Source organism: Lissotriton vulgaris, chromosome 7, assembly GCF_964263255.1.
Source record: "Lissotriton vulgaris chromosome 7, aLisVul1.2, whole genome shotgun sequence".
NCBI lineage: Eukaryota > Metazoa > Chordata > Amphibia > Caudata > Salamandridae > Lissotriton > Lissotriton vulgaris.
In genome coordinates this window covers 694,296,408-694,308,968 of record NC_141695.1, presented here as the reverse complement: position 1 = coordinate 694,308,968, position 12,561 = coordinate 694,296,408, and positions in this window count along the sequence as shown.

The window sequence follows — 12,561 nt, the reverse complement described above, 5'->3', positions numbered from 1 at the left end:
AGCCCTTATCATCTGCTCTCGCTGAGACGGCGAGTGGGACGCCTTGCTGCTTTTGTTTCTGCCTGTTTGGAATCGCCTGCTGCCAGCCTACTTCTTGCGGAACCCGCTCCGCGGGTCCCGCTGCGTGAGGAGTGTTGACCGCAGCGCCTTGAAGGGGACACCGAGGGAAGTACTTGCACGGGGCTGCGAGCGAGTGCGTGAGCTCCTTTGGGACTGCATTTCCCAGGAGCACCCGCCAGCCCTGATCAGCTACACCTGGGCCGCTCTCCCCGACCCCTCCTACCCTTCCACCGAGCCCTTATCATCTGCCCTCGCTGAGACGGCGAGTGGGACGCCTTGCTGCTTTTGTTTCTGCCTGTTTGGAATTGCCTGCTGCCAGCCTACTTCTTGCGGAACCCGCTCCGCGGGTCCCGCTGTGTGAGGAGTGTTGACCGCAGCGCCTTGAAGGGGACACCGAGGGAAGTACTTGCACGGGGCTGCGAGCGAGTGCGTGAGCTCCTTTGGGACTGCATTTCCCAGGAGCACCCGCCAGCCCTGATCAGCTACACCTGGGCCGCTCTCCCCGACCCCTCCTACCCTTCCACCGAGCCCTTATCATCTGCTCTCGCTGAGACGGCGAGTGGGACGCCTTGCTGCTTTTGTTTCTGCCTGTTTGGAATCGCCTGCTGCCAGCCTACTTCTTGCGGAACCCGCTCCGCGGGTCCCACTGCGTGAGGAGTGTTGACCGCAGCGCCTTGAAGGGGACACCGAGGGAAGTACTTGCACGGGGCTGCGAGCGAGTGCGTGAGCTCCTTTGGGACTGCATTTCCCAGGAGCACCCGCCAGCCCTGATCAGCTACACCTGGGCCGCTCTCCCCGACCCCTCCTACCCTTCCACCGAGCCCTTATCATCTGCTCTCGCTGAGACGGCGAGTGGGACGCCTTGCTGCTTTTGTTTCTGCCTGTTTGGAATCGCCTGCTGCCAGCCTACTTCTTGCGGAACCCGCTCCGCGGGTCCCGCTGCGTGAGGAGTGTTGACCGCAGCGCCTTGAAGGGGACACCGAGGGAAGTACTTGCACGGGGCTGCGAGCGAGTGCGTGAGCTCCTTTGGGACTGCATTTCCCAGGAGCACCCGCCAGCCCTGATCAGCTACACCTGGGCCGCTCTCCCCGACCCCTCCTACCCTTCCACCGAGCCCTTATCATCTGCTCTCGCTGAGACGGCGAGTGGGACGCCTTGCTGCTTTTGTTTCTGCCTGTTTGGAATCGCCTGCTGCCAGCCTACTTCTTGCGGAACCCGCTCCGCGGGTCCCGCTGCGTGAGGAGTGTTGACCGCAGCGCCTTGAAGGGGACACCGAGGGAAGTACTTGCACGGGGCTGCGAGCGAGTGCGTGAGCTCCTTTGGGACTGCATTTCCCAGGAGCACCCGCCAGCCCTGATCAGCTACACCTGGGCCGCTCTCCCCGACCCCTCCTACCCTTCCACCGAGCCCTTATCATCTGCTCTCGCTGAGACGGCGAGTGGGACGCCTTGCTGCTTTTGTTTCTGCCTGTTTGGAATCGCCTGCTGCCAGCCTACTTCTTGCGGAACCCGCTCCGCGGGTCCCGCTGCGTGAGGAGTGTTGACCGCAGCGCCTTGAAGGGGACACCGAGGGAAGTACTTGCACGGGGCTGCGAGCGAGTGCGTGAGCTCCTTTGGGACTGCATTTCCCAGGAGCACCCGCCAGCCCTGATCAGCTACACCTGGGCCGCTCTCCCCGACCCCTCCTACCCTTCCACCGAGCCCTTATCATCTGCCCTCGCTGAGACGGCGAGTGGGACGCCTTGCTGCTTTTGTTTCTGCCTGTTTGGAATCGCCTGCTGCCAGCCTACTTCTTGCGGAACCCGCTCCGCGGGTCCCGCTGTGTGAGGAGTGTTGACCGCAGCGCCTTGAAGGGGACACCGAGGGAAGTACTTGCACGGGGCTGCGAGCGAGTGCGTGAGCTCCTTTGGGACTGCATTTCCCAGGAGCACCGGCCAGCCCTGATCAGCTACACCTGGGCCGCTCTCCCCGACCCCTCCTACCCTTCCACCGAGCCCTTATCATCTGCTCTCGCTGAGACGGCGAGTGGGACGCCTTGCTGCTTTTGTTTCTGCCTGTTTGGAATCGCCTGCTGCCAGCCTACTTCTTGCGGAACCCGCTCCGCGGGTCCCGCTGCGTGAGGAGTGTTGACCGCAGCGCCTTGAAGGGGACACCGAGGGAAGTACTTGCACGGGGCTGCGAGCGAGTGCGTGAGCTCCTTTGGGACTGCATTTCCCAGGAGCACCCGCCAGCCCTGATCAGCTACACCTGGGCCGCTCTCCCCGACCCCTCCTACCCTTCCACCGAGCCCTTATCATCTGCTCTCGCTGAGACGGCGAGTGGGACGCCTTGCTGCTTTTGTTTCTGCCTGTTTGGAATCGCCTGCTGCCAGCCTACTTCTTGCGGAACCCGCTCCGCGGGTCCCGCTGCGTGAGGAGTGTTGACCGCAGCGCCTTGAAGGGGACACCGAGGGAAGTACTTGCACGGGGCTGCGAGCGAGTGCGTGAGCTCCTTTGGGACTGCATTTCCCAGGAGCACCCGCCAGCCCTGATCAGCTACACCTGGGCCGCTCTCCCCGACCCCTCCTACCCTTCCACCGAGCCCTTATCATCTGCTCTCGCTGAGACGGCGAGTGGGACGCCTTGCTGCTTTTGTTTCTGCCTGTTTGGAATCGCCTGCTGCCAGCCTACTTCTTGCGGAACCCGCTCCGCGGGTCCCGCTGCGTGAGGAGTGTTGACCGCAGCGCCTTGAAGGGGACACCGAGGGAAGTACTTGCACGGGGCTGCGAGCGAGTGCGTGAGCTCCTTTGGGACTGCATTTCCCAGGAGCACCCGCCAGCCCTGATCAGCTACACCTGGGCCGCTCTCCCCGACCCCTCCTACCCTTCCACCGAGCCCTTATCATCTGCTCTCGCTGAGACGGCGAGTGGGACGCCTTGCTGCTTTTGTTTCTGCCTGTTTGGAATCGCCTGCTGCCAGCCTACTTCTTGCGGAACCCGCTCCGCGGGTCCCGCTGCGTGAGGAGTGTTGACCGCAGCGCCTTGAAGGGGACACCGAGGGAAGTACTTGCACGGGGCTGCGAGCGAGTGTGTGAGCTCCTTTGGGACTGCATTTCCCAGGAGCACCCGCCAGCCCTGATCAGCTACACCTGGGCCGCTCTCCCCGACCCCTCCTACCGTTCCACCGAGCCCTTATCATCTGCTCTCGCTGAGACGGCGAGTGGGACGCCTTGCTGCTTTTGTTTCTGCCTGTTTGGAATCGCCTGCTGCCAGCCTATTTCTTGCGGAACCCGCTCCGCGGGTCCCGCTGTGTGAGGAGTGTTGACCGAAGCGCCTTGAAGGGGACACCGAGGGAAGTACTTGCACGGGGCTGCGAGCGAGTGCATGAGCTCCTTTGGGACTGCATTTCCCAGGAGCACCCGCCAGCCCTGATCAGCTACACCTGGGCCGCTCTCCCCGACCCCTCCTACCCTTCCACCGAGCCCTTATCATCTGCTCTCGCTGAGACGGCGAGTGGGACGCCTTGCTGCTTTTGTTTCTGCCTGTTTGGAATCGCCTGCTGCCAGCCTACTTCTTGCGGAACCCGCTCCGCGGGTCCCGCTGCGTGAGGAGTGTTGACCGCAGCGCCTTGAAGGGGACACCGAGGGAAGTACTTGCACGGGGCTGCGAGCGAGTGCGTGAGCTCCTTTGGGACTGCATTTCCCAGGAGCACCCGCCAGCCCTGATCAGCTACACCTGGGCCGCTCTCCCCGACCCCTCCTACCCTTCCACCGAGCCCTTATCATCTGCTCTCGCTGAGACGGCGAGTGGGACGCCTTGCTGCTTTTGTTTCTGCCTGTTTGGAATCGCCTGCTGCCAGCCTACTTCTTGCGGAACCCGCTCCGCGGGTCCCGCTGCGTGAGGAGTGTTGACCGCAGCGCCTTGAAGGGGACACCGAGGGAAGTACTTGCACGGGGCTGCGAGCGAGTGCGTGAGCTCCTTTGGGACTGCATTTCCCAGGAGCACCCGCCAGCCCTGATCAGCTACACCTGGGCCGCTCTCCCCGACCCCTCCTACCCCTTCCACCTATTGTGTTCATACTCCTTATTAAGCCACTAGTACTTCCGCAGCGCGGGAGAGCGCGCGGGAGAAGCCCGGGACAAGGGCGGGACCGTCTGTGGCCGTCCGGGGCCGAAGGAGGCCGGGCTGGGCCACCCCCCTTACCAGTGACATATAGTATCACCTCCAGTAAGTGTCTTAGAAAAGTTGGATTTGTTTAGTGTTTAACATGGCAACGTCCACATCAACAAACTCTGTAAATAGCCATCAAATAACTCCTCCTGTAGAGTCTGGTCCACTGGCAATTGGCCCCTTAGATAAATTTTTCTTTAATCGTTCACTGGTAATAGACAAAGAGTTGACCTTGGCAGAGAAGCGCGCAGAGCGTAGGCTGTCAATCGAAATACTCAAGAATTCAACGGATAAGTTTTCAAATCTAGCTTACCCCACCCTGGTAACTCCTCTGTCATCAGTGAACCTGCCAGTTGCAAACGACCATTTTGAGGTCCAGGGCCAAAAACCAAACAAGGATGTTGTGACAGATCTAAATAATCCTTGTGGCGGCAAAATCCTACCAGCACCGCTCACTGATTCTGGTGCCCAGGTTACATTGGCCCAACCCAAAATCGGGTCCAAACGGAAACGACCAGCATCTGTAAGAAAATGTAAAAGGGTGGTCAAACCCCCTCAAAAACTCAGGAAGTTACATAAACTCGTGAACACAGGAGAGGTAGCTACTAACGAAACTCAAAGTACAGAAAGTGTTACACCTACTAATCTTGTCTCCTTGAACAGCCAGGACGGAGATGATAATCCTTGTACCGACTCCACTGTACCATGTAAAGATAAGGAGCAATTACTTGTAAATGTTCTTCCTGAACTGGAAAAATTGTTTAGATCACTACTCACCCCTATTGAGGATAGAATTGCAAAGCTTGTAGATAGGCTAAACCATTTTGAACAGACTACCTTAGACAATTTTTATTCCACAAAATCACTGATTAAAGCGAATAGGGTGGAAGTAAGCACAAACTCTCAGGTCCTAAACAACCCTGTTATTCAGGATAAGGGAAGAAACCCCCGAAATAGCTCTCCTTTACCTCCCAAACAGAGCAAACCTACAGCTAAAGCCACTATAAAATCCTCAGACAGAACTGAGAGAGCAAACGTTGGCCCTGATTTACCTCAGTCGACCATAATACCCCCTACACAGCCCACAATCCCCCCGACACAAAATCCACCAATCACAACGAGTGCTGAGGCTACAGTGCGTCACCAAGCGGGAATAGTACCAACAACCGCAAACGTAACTAATAGCACGCAGAAAGCTCAGAATATTCCGGTGGGAGGGAATAGGGCTAATGCAGGTCTGTTGGTAGGTAAAACTTCAGTACCGTCCCAAATAAATAACAAACAACAGGCGCCGAAGCCTGTCCCCCAATATGTCCCCCAAGTTCCCAAATCTATCCCACCGCCCGTGGCAAAGCCACCCCACAGAAAACCACCAATTAATCTCACCCCAGACTCCTTTCCCTATGTAGCAGTTCTTATAAACGTACCACAATTACCCCCAGGACAGAGAGAAACTTTCCAGATGCTCAAAAACAAGATCATGCACTGGCTAAAGGAAAACCGTCCTCTGCCTGGTGACATCGACGGGCTAATCATAGGGGTAAGGAGAATAGATTGGATGGGATATACATCGAAAACCTTGGGTGGGGATTGCATAGTGGTTAATTTTCAAGACCCAAGGGTGGCGGGATGGATAACAAGGCAGGGATGGGGAACAAACAAGGGAGGTATCGGAATTGTAGACCTTACCTTTTTTTACCCCCGACCGACTAGTGTAACGACTAGTTTACTCAATGAACCCCTTATTCCCCCTACTGTATCATGGCCAGTCAATCCCTTACCACCTCCTCCTGTTGGTCATAACCATACCACTTACACATATTACAACTCTCATGTAGGATGGCAGGAGCCGGGATGGGGATATTGACAAACCAGTACTGACAGTATAGGAGGGAATACTAACGAGCCAAAAGGGCAATGTGATGTTCATGGTAATACAATTGTTACAAACTTATTGGTCAATAACATCGAGACGGGGGGTTTGGTTGAAGAAGGTGGTTTTAGACTGGGAACCCTAAATACAAATGCCAAGATAACACACCCAGCTACAGCCAATACGACAGTGGATCCAATAGATGACCAGGAAAGGCAGACTAATTCTACTGAAAGCCCTATGTTAGCCCAAGTGTTTCCATTGATTAACACCCGAGATAGGCTAGATGCTAGCATTGGTACGCTTTTATCTTGGAATGTTGCTGGGCTGGCAAGTAAATTGGATTCCCAATCCTGGGTGGACTTTATAAGTGGGTATGACATCTGTTGCTTCCAAGAAACCTGGGCTTGTGATCCCCTTTTCTGTCTTGGTTATTTGAACTATTGTATACCAGCGTCAAAAGGGGGAAGAGGGCGGCCCAAGGGAGGCTTAACTGTTTGGGTTAGACAGGACCTGCAGGTCAACATCAAAATGTTGGACCTGGGATATTGTGATTTGCAATTATTAAGAATCTCCGTAGCAAAGGGTCAACTAATAGATTTGTACAATGTCTACGTGAGAGGTAGCAACGTAACCAATTTACCCACCATTGAGCTGTTGTCTAATGCCATTGAGACCAAGTCCCAGGAAAGTGTAACGATAATTGTAGGGGACCTCAACAGGACTTTTGAACCACTGGACTGTACAAATGACCTCTGGGAGAGCGAAGAGGACAATCTCTGGGGAGTACCACCTCTATGCCTAAAACCTGTAAAGAGATGGACAAAAGAGATCTTATTACTGAATGGAATTTGTATGGAACATGGCTTAAGAGCACTGAACGGGAGGACACCTGGGGACAAGGAGGGCAGCTACACTTTTGACAATGGCATCAACAGGAGCCGAATCGATTACATTTTGTGCAGTCTCCAACTGTGGAAAGGGGTTGTTGATATGACAGTTAGGCCCCGGGTTGAAAGTGACCACAACCCCCTCTGTGTGACTCATAGGTGGTGGAATACTGGTGCGGGTAACCCTCTAGTGATATACGATGAAACCCCTGTTATGACTAATGATGAACGCAGGTTAAAATGGCCCAAGGTACTGGCAAACGAGGCTACTATGACTTACATCAATAATGCTGTTGATTGTGCAATTTCCGCGATGGAAACAGCGGTTCCAGTGGTTCCAGGGGATAGTGGAATCACCGAAATCCACAATAAGTTATTCTCCCTCCTGAGACCATGCTTCTTCATTAAAAAAAGGAAAGGGAAGAAATCTAAAGAAGCGGGAAGGTGGTTTGATAGTCACTGTAGTTCAGCACGATTAGCCCTGGGACAAGCCATAAGGAATAGGGACCGCGCCGCTGTGATAAAGAATAGGGAACTGTACAAGATGGCCATCTATCGTGCAAAAAAGAATTGGGATGAAGGCCACTGGGCCGAACTAAAAGAGGCCTCTGATAGTAAAGACTCCAGGGCATTCTGGAAAATCATCAAGTGGGGTAGTGGAGCCGGTCCTGCGAAGCCAGACAACAATGTAGCAGAGGAAGCTTGGGTTGATTACTTCAGACCTCAGTACGCGGAAGTTAACCATCCTGTGGCAGCTGATAGTATAACACCGGTTTATGCAACCGACGATTTGTTCTCCCTTAGAGAAGCGGAAATTGCCATTGGTTCCGCGAAATGTGGGAGGGCGCCAGGTCCAGATGGCATTCCACCTGATATTTTTAAACACGATATGACCAGATGGGCGAGATATACCCTCCTTGTAGCGAATGCCCTAGCCAAGGGGGAAGTGGTCCCAGACCTCTGGAAAGGCGCAACCATTATCCCCATCCACAAGAAGGGAGACCGTTCACTGCCTGCAAACTATAGGCCCATAAGCTTAATAGCCACCATACAGAAAGTAGTTGGGAGAATGGTAACAAACCAGCTTATGGACTGGGTTGAAGACAACAACGCCCTTTCTCCATACCAAGCGGGATTCAGGCGAGCAACCAGTACCATCGACCAGGTCTTCCGCTTTACCATATTACGGTGGAAGACCGTTGTACTGGGAAGGGGCTGCCTGTACGTCGCGTTCGTCGACCTGCGGGCGGCGTTCGACCTAGTCCCCCGGTTTAAGTTATGGTTGGTTTTGCAAAAGTTGGGGATCCCTGCTGATCTGCTAACATTAATTATGCGACTGCACGAATCCAACTTCGCTAGAGTCCAGTGGGGTGGAAGTGGGGAGACAACAGAGGACTTCCCAGTGGAAAGGGGTGTTCGACGGGGCTGTTCCATGGCCCCTTTACTTTTCTTGTTATTTATTAACGGAATCGTCGAGAGGATGTTGAAGGCTAGTGTTGATGCCCCATCGTTAGCGGACACCAGGGTTCCGATCCTGATGTTCGCTGACGACACTCTTATCCTGTCTAAGACCCCCATGGGGCTGCAACGTGCATTAAACATTTTTGATGCTTTTTGCACTGAGCATGGGCTAGAGGTAAATGTGGGAAAAACAAAACTAATGGCTTTTTCCCCCGGACGCAGGAATTACCCCAAGGTAACCTTAAACAGCAGTAGGTTAGACATTGTCAAAGAATTTACGTACCTGGGTGTACAGATCGCAGAGGGCATTGGATGGACGCATCATGTGGATAAAGTGGTCTTAAAGCACCAGCAGCTTTCTGGTGCTTTAAGGGGGGAACACCGCAAATCCAAAACAAAACCCATAAAACCCGCATTAATAGTGTATGATGCGAAGGTTTTGGGTGCCACATTATATGGCGCGGAGCTATGGGCCTGGGATGGTCTAGCGGCTCTCCAGACTTCAGAGAATAAGTTTATGCGAGGGATTACAGGACTCCCACAGAGTACCCCCTTAACCCCACTGTTTTTGGAGTTAGGTAGACGTACCATTGTAGATAGAGCCCGATTGCGCCCAGTTCTTTACTGGAGACGCCTCTGGACGACTCCAGAAATAAGACAATATGCGGAGGGTTTTCAATGGATAATCAAGGAAGATACCTTCCATAAGATAAAATGGCTAAAACATCTGAAGTCCATGTTAGTAAACTTAGGGTTTTCAAATCTTTGGAATAACCCTGAGGGAGAGATCTTTCCTAGCAAAGAAGCCCTTAAAGAACAATACTGGGATTGGGTTGGCGGGAAGATGCTGAATGACACCAGGGCCGACTCTATGTCTGGTCGCTTCCTGGAGATAAAATTTCTTCCTGCCCTGGAAAACTACTGAGACAACATCACGGTACCAATGGACAGGAAACTTGTATTTCAGTTAAGATCAGGATCTATCCCCCTCAAGAAACTGACATCTGGCTGGCACAGACCCACCAATAACTTATGTCCAGCATGCGAAAATGCCGAGGAGAGCATAGGCCATTTTCTTTTCGTATGCCACGCTTATGCAAATCCGAGGAGAAAATGGCTCTCGCCGGTATGTAAAAACTTGGGGACACGAGACAGCGCAGTGGCTCTAAGAATCCTACGTACAACAACTCAGGATTCGATAGTCATAGGGGTAGCTAAATACCTGGGTTGGGCATGGGCAATTAGACGACGGTCCCTGGGGGGAAGCAGGTAACAAGGCATTCCTTTCAACAATGATTAATGTAATACTATTTGTTAATAGGGTTTTTATATGCAAATGTTGTATGAGCTGTACTCCATGTTTAATGACTTTTTAATCCGTAATAATGTATTATTGTATAACTGTTTTGATTTTATGTGCTTTTATGAGAATTGTCTCGAATAAAGCTTATACAAACATAATTTGTAACTTTGCGGACTTTGGTTACAAATTCAACTTTGCAAAGTCTCACGTTGCAGAGTACACAGTGTTGTTTCTGGGGTATGAGCTCAACAATGAAGGTCGAGGATTGGCTCCTCACTTCTTGAAGAAATGCGCACAACTGCACGCTCCTACAACTCTGAAAAAATTACAGTCCTTGCTGGGATTTTTGAATTTCGGGCGTACATATATTCCCGAATACGCCCAGCGTATCAAGCCTTTGTATGCTTTGATACAACCAACTTTTACCAAATCTTGCTAGCTGCCAGAACATTCAGCTATTCTGCATTCTTTGCAGGCTGATCTTTTAGAATCTAAATTCTTACTGACACATGACAACCACACCAAACTGGTGATAAGAATCATCCCTGGGGCGGTGGGTTTTACGTACCTTAATTTTAACGAAGGAGACACAGTACCTATTGCTTACAAGTCACACTTGTACACTTCGGCTGAAATTTGATTTTCTTCTGTGGAAAAAGTTTCGACAGCAGTGCAAATGGCGTTTCTCAAGGAACGTGCACTGTCACAGGGAAAACGCATGTTGGTTGTTACTCCATTTCATGTGTTAGAGGCAGTGACGAAAGCCAGTGTACCAAATTCTAAAGCTTTGCACCCTTGGTGGATACAATGGGCAGCATCATTGACGTCTCCGGATGTCACGTTTATTTTTGATGGCTCCTTACAGTCGCATGAGTTTTCACAGTATGAATTTGTTCATCCTGCCCCTTTGGCTATGCAGCCTTTGGAGGACTTCCATTGCATCATATACACTGATAGTTCAGCGCAGGTTGCGCATGGGTCTAAACACGCATACGTTTCCGCTTGCGCTATTGTGGTCGGTGCCATGGTGAATGATGAATTCAAGTCCAGAGTCGTGCACACGCAGACTCTAGGGGACTGCACTGCACAATTGGCAGAGCTTCGTGCTATGATGCTTGCATTAGAGTACGCTGATGCTAGTGTGACAACTCTTATTGTGAGTGATTCTTACTACTATTTCCAGTCTTACAACAAGAACCTGTTCTTTTGGATTCAGAATGATTTTCGTGATTCCAAGGGTAGCACAATAAAACATCAAATTATCTGGGTCCGAGTGGCTGAGCTTAAAGAGCAGTTGCCCCTCGTGTTTGTGATTCATACTCTCGGTCATCAGCACGTAGGAGTCCGCGCTGTTGGCAATTCGCTTGCCGATGAAGCAGCAAAATCAGCAGTATCGACATATTTGGTTGCAGAAGTTACACGTTCCAAAAGTAAGATTGATGATGATATCTTGGCAGCTGTTGCTGCAACTGAGAAGGGAGGTAAATATCCGAAAGGATTCCCTTCAAAGTATTCATACCACTTAAGTCCTGATAAAGTTCCTTATGTGAAAATACCTGACGTTGGTGAGAGGTTACTTCCCAACGCGGACCACAGGCCTACACTGATTACCGCAGCCCATGAAGGTGTTGCGTCTGCGCATGTGGGCGCTTCGGCTACTGTAGCTCATTTACAGCAACGTTTCTGGTGGCGGGGGCTGTAAAAACAGACACATGATTATGTCCTTCAATGTGACATTTGCCAGCAGATTAAGCCTTTGACTGCTGTGCGTCCGCCCCAGCCGCAAGTGTACATATCTAATAAACCCCTTGGGTGTGTTTACCTATATCACTGCAGTCCTTTTTCTTCTGATACTGCGTATAAGTACATCTTAGTAGCAGTTGATTCATGCACACACTTTGTGTGGGTCTGGCCACACCGCAGCGCTGATTCACGGACTGTCATAAGAGACTTGCGTGTCTTTGTAGGGATTTTTGCCTGTGGTACCTTCCATTCGGATCAGGGTCCGGCTTTCGCCTCTAAGGCGTATAAGGATGCCATGACTTCGTTGGGGGTCCTAGTCAAGTTTTGGTCTCCATACAGACCTGAGGGTAATAGTGTTGTGGAACGGATTAACCCAGGTTTAAAGCAGTCTTTGACGGCTCGAGTTATAGGCACTGGCAGGAACTGGCTGGCCCACCTCAATAGCGTGCAGCGGGCTTTTAATAATCTCCCTAGAAGGTCTCTGGGTGGGCGGACCCCATACAAGATGCTCTTTGGTATCAAGATATATGTCCCGGACCTTGACGGTCTAGACTCGGTGGCTCAAGCTGCCTCCTTTGACGTAGATGAACATTGCAATGTTTTACAGGATCTACAAAAGACAAGAGACAAGAGATAGTCTTGCAAAGGAACATTTGCCCTCCACCTTGGATGATGTGTTGCAGATCCTGGTAGTTGGCTGGCTACCCCAAGTTGGAGAACTGGTTCGTGAGAAGATCGAAAACAAAAAAGAATTTGGTCCCTCTTATCGAGCTCCGGTTCCAGTGCTTGGAGTGAAGGGCACAAGAACAGTAATTTTACCACCACTGCCAGGTCGTAAGGAGAATAGGTATATCTCCATTGACAATGTCAAGATACACAGAGTGGCCGATTCTTCTTAGTATGACACCGGCAGTCTCATGTCCTTCGATTTTGAGAAATTCTGTTTTGGCCCCGATTTCCAATCCTGTAGCTGATGTTGCTCTCGAGATGCCTGCAATTTCCAGTCCTTTATTGAGTATACTGCCTGGTACTCAACATGATGAAACTGACTATACTTATCCAACTGACTTTTCGATGCCTGATTT